Genomic DNA, 12,500 nt, shown 5'->3' with positions numbered 1-12,500 from the left:
CCCAAAATCTTAAACTGGATTTGTGTGTTTATGGGAAATATTTACCATTAGACCATCTTTAAAACCATTAAACACTGACATACAGCAAGACCAAAGGGTTCCATTCAGTTTTAGTTCCCGTACAGATTAATAGTTGCTTGCTTCATGATGATAAACTACAAAGACACTAAAGAGATCAAGCGTATTTTTTTTTTTAATTAATGCATTATTGCTTTAGGTTTTTCCTCTTCTGACAAAACTGTATGTCCAAAACACTCACTAATCCTGCATCTTAATTAAAAGAATGTACATACAAAGGCGACTACTTTATTTAAATCAGCATTAATACCTTGTTAACCTCATTCTGAACTTCACTCAGATTAACTTGGGCAGCTGTTTGACAGTTAAATAAACTTTAAAATAAACCCACCCAAAAAGATAAACACAGGAGAGGAAGGGAAAGGTGCAACACAATACTCACATCCATGCTGCAATTTACAGCTTGCCTTTCTTTAGAGGGAGGGTTAAAGCACGATGCTGGGAAGCCTGGGAGGCGCCCAGCGTGGGTTAGGTGGGGTTGGAGGAAGGGGTTGGTGGGATATGTGGTGCAGATTTTAAACTCAAGACTGACGAAAAAAAAACATATAGTCTTGATTTTATGCGCGCACCCACAGAGTTCTACTTCCATCGAGAGCAGTTACAATTGCTAAGTTATGTGTAAAACACAAAAAACCCCACACAGAATAAGTTTTCAAAATGCTATTCTGATTATATTTCATTAGCCATTAAGCTAAAATTATTTAAAAATCCTTTTTAAATGAATGATATTTTAATATTTATTTTAAAATGAGAGAGGTAATTAATAGTAAATTTTATTAGTATTTCCCCTCTCACTGACACCATTATTTCTGAATAACAGCTGGGTCCTGTGACTCTTACCGTAACTGGCGTGTGTGTGTTTGTGGCAGGCTGATGGCAGACCGCAGACAGACTGGAGGTGCCGTTTGTGTGCGTCTGCATGCCTCCTTCATGTCTGGACCTGGACAAAAACAAACGAGAGGAGCAGAAAGCACCGAATAAATTCAGCTGTTTGGTAAACCATGTTATTAAAATGTCACGCACACAGGCACACACACACACACACACACACACACACACACACACACACACACACACACACACACACACACACACACACACACACACACACACACACACACACACACACACACACACACACACACACCGGCGTGACTCCAAGTTCTAGGTTTAACACAAAGTGATTTAGAACGCTTCCACATCACATGTTGGTAGTAATTATTCAGTTAGAGGTGATACGTGTGACAGTATTAGCTCTAATATGGCTGCACTTCACCCCCTCTCTAAAGACGCCACACATGATTTTATATGGACAACAAGCCCACTCACAACCCAATTCATATAAACACTCTGGGTGGTCTTGGGAAGCACTGACAAAGAGCCATTGTGTGTACATCAACACATGATTCACCTTAAAATAAATAAATAAGTTGGACGGTGGCGAGGTGGTTTAAAGGAAAAAAAAAAGGTGCAAGAGAACAAGAGCACTGCTCACACTAACCTAAGGAATCAGCCTTTGAAGCCACTTTGCACTCCATAAAAATCTGATCTTGGCAAAACATGCTGGTGATTGTGAGTCTTGATGGCTGTTGTGTCTCTTCTAATAAAGATGAAATGTCACTGATGTGCTTTTATGTGGTGCCCTAAACACAATAAAGAATTTCAGGATAATGACAGCCCTGACTGTAATGCAATATATGGGGCTGGGCGTCTGACATGCTGGCAGCGTGATGAGGGCTGGGAGTGATGTGCGTTGAGAGGGAATGAGTTATCAAAAAGAATTTCTAAACGTAACATCTTAAGTTGACCAGATGGAAAAGGAAAAAAAACCTGAAGTAGAACCTGGAGATGCAGCATGAGCGGCTGACGCACGTTTCCTGGTCTTCAACTTATCTAATCACAGAAGTCCTGTAAATAAAGTGTCTCCTGTTCAGCTGCATTAACATTTGAGGACATCGTTGCTTGTGATTTTCCCTCCTTTACACTTCTGGTCTTGATGACTCAACATGGAGTTGACTCCTAAACGACACGTTTATCAACCTGGGCACAAACTGAAGTCCCTGAGGTTACGGAGAGGTGGCTCGCTAAAATAGACCTGCCAGTGAAATATGGCTGCTCTGAACTGCTCTCAGCCGGATCTGCATCCAAAGAGAAAGAACAATGATTGACCTTGGCCGGATGAAAAATCGCCTCAATTGTTCGTGCTTCACTTTGATGTTAAATACAGTGAAACAGGGCAACGCAGGAAAGCTGCTCGCCACAGTCGAAGGAGAAATTAAACCTTTTATGCTGCTTAAGAACTGCCCCCCTTCATTCTCTTTTTGAAGTTCTCCCCCGTTCAGCGGCGGCCGCTGCCACAATATACATACACTTTACTATTTCTGTCCGGGCGAGCAAATGCATCCGTCCTTCTCCATGCTGCTGAACGTGTTTTGGGACAATCACGGTGTTTCTGAACCTCCCCCTGCATCATTTCCCCCGTTGCGTGTCTCTCTCCCACTCCCACCCCTCTTGCTGCTCCACTAAGCAGACTTGCTGAGACCATGGAGGGCATTAAGGTCCCGGCACGGCGTCACCAATTTATACTCTCATTAACAGATCCATGTGCTGCTCAGTACATAAAAAAAAAAAAAAAAACCCGGGACCACCCACGTGTTTGGGCTGCCTCAAAACAAAACGCAACAATACAGAGCTGTGTTCTCTCTGCCGGTTAAATGAGCCAATTCACACGAATGGAAAAAAGTCGCAAATTAACTGGGATTTTGATGGTACAGAGGGTGTTTATGCATTAACGGGAAGATGCCATTAATCAGGACTGGCTGCTGGAGAAGCCCTTGTTGTGGTTTACAATTTTTCCTCTTTTCCATGAAGAAAAGGAAGTCTGGTAAAAATGACAGCCTCCAATGGGCTTAAAAACACAAATAGATGCGACTCCTGACGAATACCTTGGGCAAACTGCATTCATCAGGGAGACGACAGAGCGGCGCGGGCTGCAGGGTCAACTAAATAAACCCGGCTCAGTGTAATTAATGGACACCCACTAACAATTTAAGGCAAACTGTGTGCTTGTGGTGGTGCATGAGAACATCATAAACATCACAGAGGTTTGGGGGTAAACTTGCATTAGGCCACCCAGGGTGCAAATGGAGGATACTTGATAGTGACTTGTCTCACTTGACTTCGAGTAAAATGAAAAACTAAAAATATCTCAAAGGCAGGAAAAGCATTTGAGGTCTTTACGGCAACGTATGCACTCAAATATAAGGCCTTTTGGGATCATCTGGCTTCTACTGAACCCTTAAATAAAGCTTTGGACGAAGCCGTGCGATGTTTGGACGGAGGCGAGCGTCGGCCGGGTGATGAAACGCAGACGGTGCCCGCTCACAGTTGTTCTTTGTCAAGTACAGCTGCCATTTGCAAGTGCACCTCTGAATGTCAGGAATGTCTGCCAGCTGCTTTGATCACCGCTGCTCTTTTTTTTTTTTTGTAATTTGATGAACCGCGTCCAAACAAACAACAACGGCACCAAAGGAGGAAACAAGTGACATGGCTGTTTTTCTATGACGCATGTTGGAGTGTGAAAACTCGTGTGTGCACTCACTCATAACGCATCTGTGCGTTGTGAGGACCACCCAGAGCAGCTACACGTTCAATCGCCTTACTAACAAAAGTCACTGGTCTTAATTATATCCATCCTCTGGGCGTGTCTTCTGCTCAAAACAGACATCTGAATCAGCCCCCCCGACAACAGGCCACAAAACCTCACCAAGGCCCAATGGAAAGAACTTTTTGGTGAACGCATTAACCTTAGATGGAAATAAACACTTTAGCTTAGTTATTTTTACTGCGGTTCCAAAGACACTCTGATTTTATATTGTTTACTGTAGGGTTATCTGCTCCTACACCGCCCGGCCCCTTAAGAGGCTCCAGGCCCTTAAAAGTTCCAGCAGAGGTCCTTTGATAACGAACTGTGCAGGGTGCTGAAAACAAGTGGGTCAGCTGTTTAATTATCAGAGGAGACGGGATGAAATACCAGCACCAAGACTCGCACAGCGCCAGGCGCTCAGATGAAAGGCTGCGACAGACAGGCCGGCGCGTGCACACGCACGCACACGCACAAAGACACACACGTGTGCTGTAATAAGGAGGCGTCTGCTCCGGGGAGGAGGCTGTTGTGACGGCACTGTTCTTTTTCATGATCTATAATTTTCAAGCCAGCGATGCGAGAGGGCGCGCGGGGCGTGTGCACAGAGCTGCACCGAGCCGAGCCGCAGACGGGGAGCGGGAGCGCGTATCTTCACAGGCAGGACCCCAGCGACTGCCAGGCAAATCCTCCGCAGGCTTTGATCCGCTGCCCACTTCTCTTTCTGCGGTTCTTGTTTTCGGGCAAACAACTGCGCGGCTCAGCTGAAGTGCAGTAAGATTCGGAGGCTGTCGGAAAAAAAGCGCGACTGCAAAAACATCTGCAGATTCAAACCTGAAGGAGTCAAATAAAAATTTTAAAAGGTCCTGGCTCTTGTCCCCCCTCTATAATTTCAATTTCCTAACACCCTGAGATCAAAGTGTTAATGTGTGTCTCTTGTATATTAGCGGCGATGCTATCGAATGCCATTTGTAGCAAGCAGCGAGGCTAATGACCCTGAGCCGACCCTGAGCAGACACTTGGCGTTGTTGCAGGGAACAGAGCAAGAGAAGGTAAGTAACCTCATATATTCTCTGAGGGGCTGAGCTAATGAGAGGGAATGAGAAAACGAGCCATGGTCCATCATCTACTTAAGACCTAGACAGCAGCGCTGCCGTCCTTCCACACAAACGCTAATAGGAAACCCAACCATTCTTCTATTCTGGGACCTAATTTTACTCCTGTCTAGTTTAGTTAATGTACTTCATGTAGCGTTTTATCATCAATAAGTCAATAATACATTAATTCTAATACACTGGTATCCGTACTGTAAACAGAGCTCTATCATCAAACGCGGCGTCAGCCCCCATCAGCTTTAAACTGCCTCTAAGCACGCGTACCTGCTTGTGGGCTTTACGGTACAAAGCAATGCGCCTTTCCCCCTTCATCTTGTTCTAATACTTCTACTACTAGTATCACCTACTTAGAGCTGTAGTCATATACCCTATTAATCCTGGCGTGATGGGGAAGCGGCAGGAGGACCACTCTGCTGCTTTTATTTCATTCAACTTGAGCCCGGCTGCCTCTTTAACTCCTCTGCCACACATCTGTACGTATGCATGTGTGTGTGGAACAGCGGGACGGGTGGAGAAGAAGTATACTACTGCACTGTGCATGCGTGTGTGTGTTTGTGTGCTGGTAATACCTCAAATGGCAGACTAATGATAGGTCTTATCGACACCCAGCAGTGAATGCGGGCCTTTGTCTCCTCTGGGGACGCATTATGGAAAGCTTAGAGGGCTGCCTTTGACGCCTTTTCATTCTCTCACCCTCTGATAAAACCCAGCACAAAAAAGGCAACTGTGTACAGCTCCTGTAGCGTGGCACAATGCGCCCTCCCACCCCCCGTAAAATAAGCAAAAGTTGCGCGTACAGTCCACAAACTCGCTATAAGTCTCGGACAAAGGCTTAAAATTAAGACTGGAACTTACATTTTGGGAAGCAAACTTGTACGACGCCTGAAAGTAGAACTGGTTTGGAAAATGCAGCTCGTGGGCCGACGGGATGGAGACATTCAGAAGATGCGTGGGCTCGGTGGAGCCGAACGACACGTGCTTATGATATTAAATCTAAATGCAGGTAAAAGTTTCAGGAACTTTTTTTTTTTAAACCTGAAATCCTTTATGATTTATGCTCCAAAGCAGAAATTATTCAGAGCATCGCTTGTTTGCCCGTTTCCCCATTTCCACATCATATATTAACAAAAACACATCTTTTCTCTTCTGTTGAAAGCTCTGTTACTTAGGGTGCTTATTTGAGGGTTAGAAGTCGGGGCGCGGCCCCTTAGACAAGCAGTTTATGTAATGAAAATGTTTTCTTTTCCAATGATGGCAAGCGCTACCTTTTACGTTTTTATGGACTCAGCATACAGCTCCTTGGGGGCAGTGTAGCCATTTCTACGGCCATTTCCCACAGAGTCAATAAAATCCTCTCTCTCTCTCTCTCTCTCGCTCTCCACCCCTGTGTATTTTCTTAGCCTTATTTTCAAGTGCTTATTGTTAAAAATGGCCTATAAGTACATTAAGGTCTTACTCGTGCCTTTGGATTTAGCCTCTCCCGTCACTTCTCCATTCTCATTTATTTTCTGGCACGATAACTCTTACGAGATCATTAAAGTCCACAACGTTTCCCCCCTCTCTTTGCATTTCCCTTTTTTTTTCTTGCATTAATCTGAAGCACAATGAAGAGCGTTCACACGTAGACCTTCCCTCTCACAATTGCTCTCTGACCATGTTGCTGGCAAAGCAATCCCTAAGAAAGCCCCCCCAAGGCCGAGCAGTGGGGATTTAGGGGCCTCATTTACTGGGCAGGTAGCGTCGCCCCTGCTCCCGTCTTATCCTTCTCAACAACTACAGAGAAGGCACAAAGTGCAGTATTGAATGGCCTTATAAAGACATTAGCGGTATCGCTCCATTGGCCCTTGACCCCCACTTCTCTATTTACAGTATCTCTCCCCTTTTTTGGCCCAAACCTCCACCGCCTCCCTCCTTCTCCACTTCTTGCCGTTTGCTCCTCTTTCGTTTAAATCCCGTCTGCCCACCACCTCTTTCTCCTCCCGTTTCATTTTTTCTATCTCTGCCCCCTCATGCCCATCAGTCTATCCATTTTGACTGTGACAACTGTGATGGCTTCCAACTCAATGAAAGCTAATCTTTAATCCTCTGGTGGCTGATGGGTGTCTTTGCTTGAAGGGAAGAGTGCTTTTTTGTCTTGTGGAGTTCTTTGCATGAGCGCAAATGTTACAATTTCCGCTGCTGTCCATATTTTACACCCCTCTCCCAGATGGGTTCGACTGTCCCGCTCACCTTTGTAAAGCGTCATCCATCATTTTACTGCTCGTTTTGTGCAAGCGTGAAACTGACAATTACTCCGCCCGTCCTGCGGTGAATCAATAGGACTTGACGGAGTGACTCATTTGCCTGTCATGTTCCCATATGCGGTTTTGAAACATGAAACCGTTTGACACATCGTGGCTGGAGCCTCGTGACCTTGCTTCGCTATACACAAATGGACACCAAAAAGAGAAACATGCAGCTTCGTGGAGTCTTGCAGCTTTCACGGCCGGCTTAGACAGACCCGGCTGCTCCTGAAAGGCCGTCTTCCACCAATGCAGAGCGCCGACACAAGAGGAAAAGGGAGGTGGGAAGAGAGAGAGCAGTTTGCATGTCTGCTTACATCCTCCATTTTCCCTTTGGATTTCCCCCAGACTACACTTACATCATTTTACCATTTCTGAAAACAGGGAGCTTATGTGCAGTTGTTGTGACACCACCATTCCCACTCGGTTGATACAGAAAACATCCATCAGAAGGAGGATGAAATGAGGATAAGGTGCAAAAGCACCCTAATTTAAAAGAGCCTCATCCTCTGCAGTAGCAAAGATTTTGATGCAGGGTTTAAGTATTAAAAAAAATAATTATAATCATCAGGAGTCAATGTGAGTATTATCTCTCTATATGTCCACAAACTTTGTTAACCACTTTTATTCAAGATAAAGATTCACATATGAAACTGTGGTGGAGATAAAACAAGTGAGAGCTGAAAATGGTATAAAATAAAAAATAGTCAATTCAGCTGGTTTCGTGTGGAAGATGCTGAGCAAAAATGAACTGTTGATATCATCAGTTATGATTAAACATCTTATGAAAGAAACACACTATGCAGCGAGGAGTCTGCGTAAAGGCAGACGCCTCAGACCGCTTTTAAAAGAACACAGTTTTCACAATTGCTACTTCAACCTGTGGGTGTTAAGGTGAATTGGATGAGAGATTAACCTGAAGGGAGGATGACAGGAAGCAGGCATGTCCGTGTCCTCTCAGCGCGGGCCCCTCCTCCCCCATCACCATTATCTGGGCATGGTAGCGGTCAGCCTAGTATTTACAGCAGGGTGAGCAGATTGCTCTCACTTTGGGAGCCACTAAAACACAGCTGAGAAGACAAAGGGGCTTGTTTCCTAGTTTTGCTCCTGCTTTTGGCTGTTCAGCTCCATTAATATTTTTGTTTTGTAAGTATTAGTTAAGCAATGAATGATTTTTTGATGTGTGCTGGCACAGGAAATAATACAGATTAAAAACCTCCAGTGGTTTTAAGTAGAACTGAATCAGATGTTAAAGTAAATGTGAAAATGTACAAACAATTCATTTTAACACAAACATGTCGTACACTGGAATTCCACCGGTGTCATTGAAAACAATAGTTGTTGAAACTGACACATGCAGAACAGAGAAGACGGGGGTAAAGAGCACGGAGGATGCGGAGGTGGTACGTGGTCCTCATCTGGCAGCTGTGACCAGACGCTGACAGACAACAAAGCACACACCCATGCACACAGCACAGCCATTAGGACAGCGGTCTTAGGCAGGTAAAGTAGGTGGAGACAACAGAGGACTGACAGACACGCATCCAGGTCCAACCTGAGAAAACCTGAGGAAAAACCAGGCTCTCTTACCGTTCCCTCACCGCTCGTCTCTTCCTCGTGTCTTTCTCTCGGCAATAAACACTAGCGCCGCTGCCGTTCGTTCCGTTTCTTCTTCTCGTGCCAGCTCTTTTCATGACCTGAAACAGAGGAGAAGGGGGGGGGGGGGGGGGGGGGGGGGCAAACCATTAAGAAACTGTTAGAGTGCAATGCCCCAGCATCCTACGTAAGGAGAAATAAAAAAAAATACACGAATAAAAGGTTTCATTCACAGTTCGACATAGTGGGATTTCATTTGTTGCCTCTAAAATCCAGTTATCTTTCACAACAATTTCTCACTCACAAGAATCCAACAAGACTTCAAATCGATGCGGCGGGCGAAACGCAATAGCTCGCGGAAGTTTGAGGCCAAAACCTATTTTATTAGCTCATTGTTTTGACTAGCCATTTAGCAGCGCCACGCCGAATGTTAGATACGTGAAGAAGAGCACGAGCGGAACAGGAACGAAGTCCACGAAGGCGTCAGAAAAAACACGAGAGCGAACGTCTGCGCGGCTCCCGAGCTCATCGTTCACCCTTCGTTTGCTCCGACCAACTTGCTGTGTAATTGTGCTATTTGCTGAATGATTGTATCGTGGCTATTCTGCTTTTGTGACTAGTTGTGTGTGTGCGTGTGTGTGTGTGTGTGCGCGCGCTGGCAGTGCACTGATGAAATTGCTAACAGCTGTGACAGTCTCGGGCGCGTACGCACTTTTTCGCCATCTCATTTGTAGCATGCAGCTGCACAGATAAAGCGCGAGGGTTAAGCAAATATTGTACAATGGCCATGAAACAATGACCCCCCCACCACCACAGCTCCCACACTCACAACAACCGCAGCATCGCCAAGAGTCTCCACTGTGTGTGTGTGTGTGTGTGTGTGTGTGAGTGAAGAAATGACTGGCACTGCTTGTCTTCTTTATTGCTGTGAACAGAGCGGACACCCCTGCCCCCACCCCATTCTTTTTAATCTCTATTCTTAATGATAAACCTCCACGGTCACACTTTCTCTCTCTCTCTCTCCTGCCCGTACCCCCTCGGCCTGGTGTCGGCTCGCTCCACAACCCCAGCAGCAGCAACAGTGGTCTTTTGTTTGCCCTCCTCCCCTCCCCTCCCCTCTTGCCCCCTCGCCCTGCCGCGGACGATGCTGGTTGGCGGGGCCTGAGGCATGCCTCGACAGGAGCGCCTAAGGAGTGGAGGGAGAAAAATATGGAGGAGGGGAGAGGGGGGTCCTTTTGGGAAAAAAAAAAAAAAAAAAGAGTAGGGGTCTTATGGTCATTAAAAAAAAAAATCATTCGTTTGCCCTTTCCTCTCAGACCTGTAATTTTCTGCCCATTCAGCATTACATGAGATGGGCTTCTCAGGGTGTGTTTGCAGGAAAAGGAGGGGGGGGGGGGGGGGTGAAGAGACTACACACCCACCAACTCTGGCTGACTGAGACTTGCAGAGAGTGGATTATTTCTGGTATGGACTAAAGGAGCTAATTTTAAAAACACCAAAGTAAAGATTGGGGAGAGCAAAAAAAAGGACACTGACTGAATTTTTATTTCTGCTCTGAAAGAACAAACGCTTTAAAAAAGACAGCTCAGTTCTTTGGCTTTTACGTTGACACAGTTCAGAAATAATGTGTGATAGTTCAACAGATTAGTAAAAATAGCCTTTAAAGTAAATAACTGAGAATTCTTCCATTATGCTAAGAAAATACTGAACCTGCCCATGGAGGTTAGTGAGGACGTAATTTTAAGCTTTTCATTTCTGGTGCCAACCGCTGCTGTGGTGAACCCGGCTCCCTAATAGTATAAATACTGCTCTTGTAATGATGCCTAGCGCACGTCTCCTTTGGAAATGTGGGGGACTAGAGCAGCGCCTGCTCCTTTTAGACACCAACACACACACCACAACAACAAACACACCACACACACACACACAACACACACACACACACACACAACACACAAACACACACAACACACACACCACACAACACACACACACACACACACACACACACACACACACACACACACACACACACACAACACACACAGGCAGCTCCGAGGCAATCGGATCATTAAACCCCAACTAATCTACAAACATTATGTTTATAGAAAACGCCTTTCCAGCTTAGGCACCCGCACAGCCAAGCCATGATAATTCATTCCCACTGTGTGTGTGTGTGTGTGATGATGTTTGTGAGCTAGTGGAGGTGTGTTGGCTGCTGTGTGTCATGTATCTCTGTATGCATGTGTGTACACTTGTGTGGTCATGGCTGCCTGCGAGTTTAGTGTCTGCTGTGGACAGACACAGAGAGAAACATGAAGTGACCACAAAGAGTGTGTGTGTGTGTGTGTGTGTGTGGTGTGCGTGTAGGACTGCCTGGGATGCAGGCCTCACAGACTTGATCTAGACTCCTGCCTCTCTCGGACACCCCGCTGTTCCTGCTTCATTAATCAATAGGACAGACGAAGATAGACTCCTACCGAGCGAGGGAAAAAAACGGTGGCTTTCGTGCAAAAGTCTGTGCGTATGTGTTTGTGTTTATTCATGTAACGGGGCTAGGATGCCTCCAGGGAAAACGTGGCAGACAGGATGCAAACCTTCAAGCCTTTCTACCCACACACAAATCATCTTCACTGGATTTACTTTTTTGTAAGAAATCAAAGATAGTCAGGACTTTAAATTTAATTAAATCCTATAATTTCCTTTTCTGTTCTGTGGGAGCTGGAGGTGATGTTTATTACCGTGGTTAATAACGTGAACCTAAAATAGATATGAAACTATTCTCCTCTTTTATTTTACTATATGATACAAGGCTAAAAACAAACATCACGAGGCTTTTATCCTGCATATCTCACTTACTCATTTCTAACAAAGACAGATACACACACAGCCCGTGTCCCTCATAAACCTCTGCCATTAAAAAAAAAAAAAACTATCCCAAGGTCAGAAAACCTCATGAAAGTGGTTTTAGTATGTCAGTGGAATAGGTTGAAAAATAGTTAGAAGCTCCAAAAACTTAAACTTACTCAAGCAGAAGAGACAAATCAACTGCTCTCTGACATTTTGTATAAAAAAATAAAATTAATCCCTTAGACTTTAAACACAGCTGCAGCATAAACACCTAAAACTGCCACTCATACATATGACATGAGGCCCAAGTGATCAAAAATAGCTTGTTGGGTGTCATAAATCATGTATCTACTGTATTTATTCATCTGGAGAGGATTTTATAAGGAGCTGTGCATCGTGACAAGGGAAAATAAGAAGCATTCATTGCAGTGAATTTGACTAAAGAGGGAAAAATGTTTCCAAAAGGTCAAAACATGATTCAGGACGTCTGAACTAAAATCTCACAACATTTTTAGACTCTTGAAATGTATGACTAGAAGTAGTTATTATAGAGGAATACTGGCACAAAATAACCTTTAATTTCAATCCAAGGTCCATTGTATTTAAAGCTGGGCTGGTTGGTCCCCAAAGTGAAACAACATGGAGACCATAAATCAATTTCATGATTTTGAGCAAAGTGATTAACGTTGCCGTTTTGGACAAAATTGTGCAAAAATAAGAAAGAAGCTAGATTTGGGTTTATTTTGTGACGGTGGAGGAGGAATGTGTGTCATTTCCTGGTGCTCAAAGTGGCCAAATGACTTAAATGCAAAGCCACAGAAGCCATTTCTCCTACAGTAACCAAACCCAACGGTTATGAGTCAACGGGAGGTTTTGCCTCGTTCGTCTACAGCGAGACCACTTTGTTTTCAGTGTAGCTTGCGATATTTGGCTGGG

At 44.8% G+C, this 12,500-nt stretch overlaps 1 long non-coding RNA gene across 1 annotated transcript in view; it reads right to left on the bottom strand.

Annotated features, from left to right (window-relative positions):
* Window positions 1–12,500, bottom strand: part of LOC114853851 (uncharacterized) — a 21,809-nt gene that overhangs the window by 1,872 nt on the left and 7,437 nt on the right. The window contains exons 2-3 of the long non-coding RNA XR_003785666.3: window positions 8,709–8,815; window positions 919–1,018 (exon numbers count right to left, since the gene is read on the bottom strand). This is a non-coding gene — a long non-coding RNA (uncharacterized LOC114853851). The remainder of the gene's footprint in view (window positions 1–918; window positions 1,019–8,708; window positions 8,816–12,500) is intronic.

Source organism: Betta splendens, chromosome 4, assembly GCF_900634795.4.
Source record: "Betta splendens chromosome 4, fBetSpl5.4, whole genome shotgun sequence".
NCBI lineage: Eukaryota > Metazoa > Chordata > Actinopteri > Anabantiformes > Osphronemidae > Betta > Betta splendens.
This window is presented reverse-complemented; position numbering and strand designations above follow the sequence as displayed.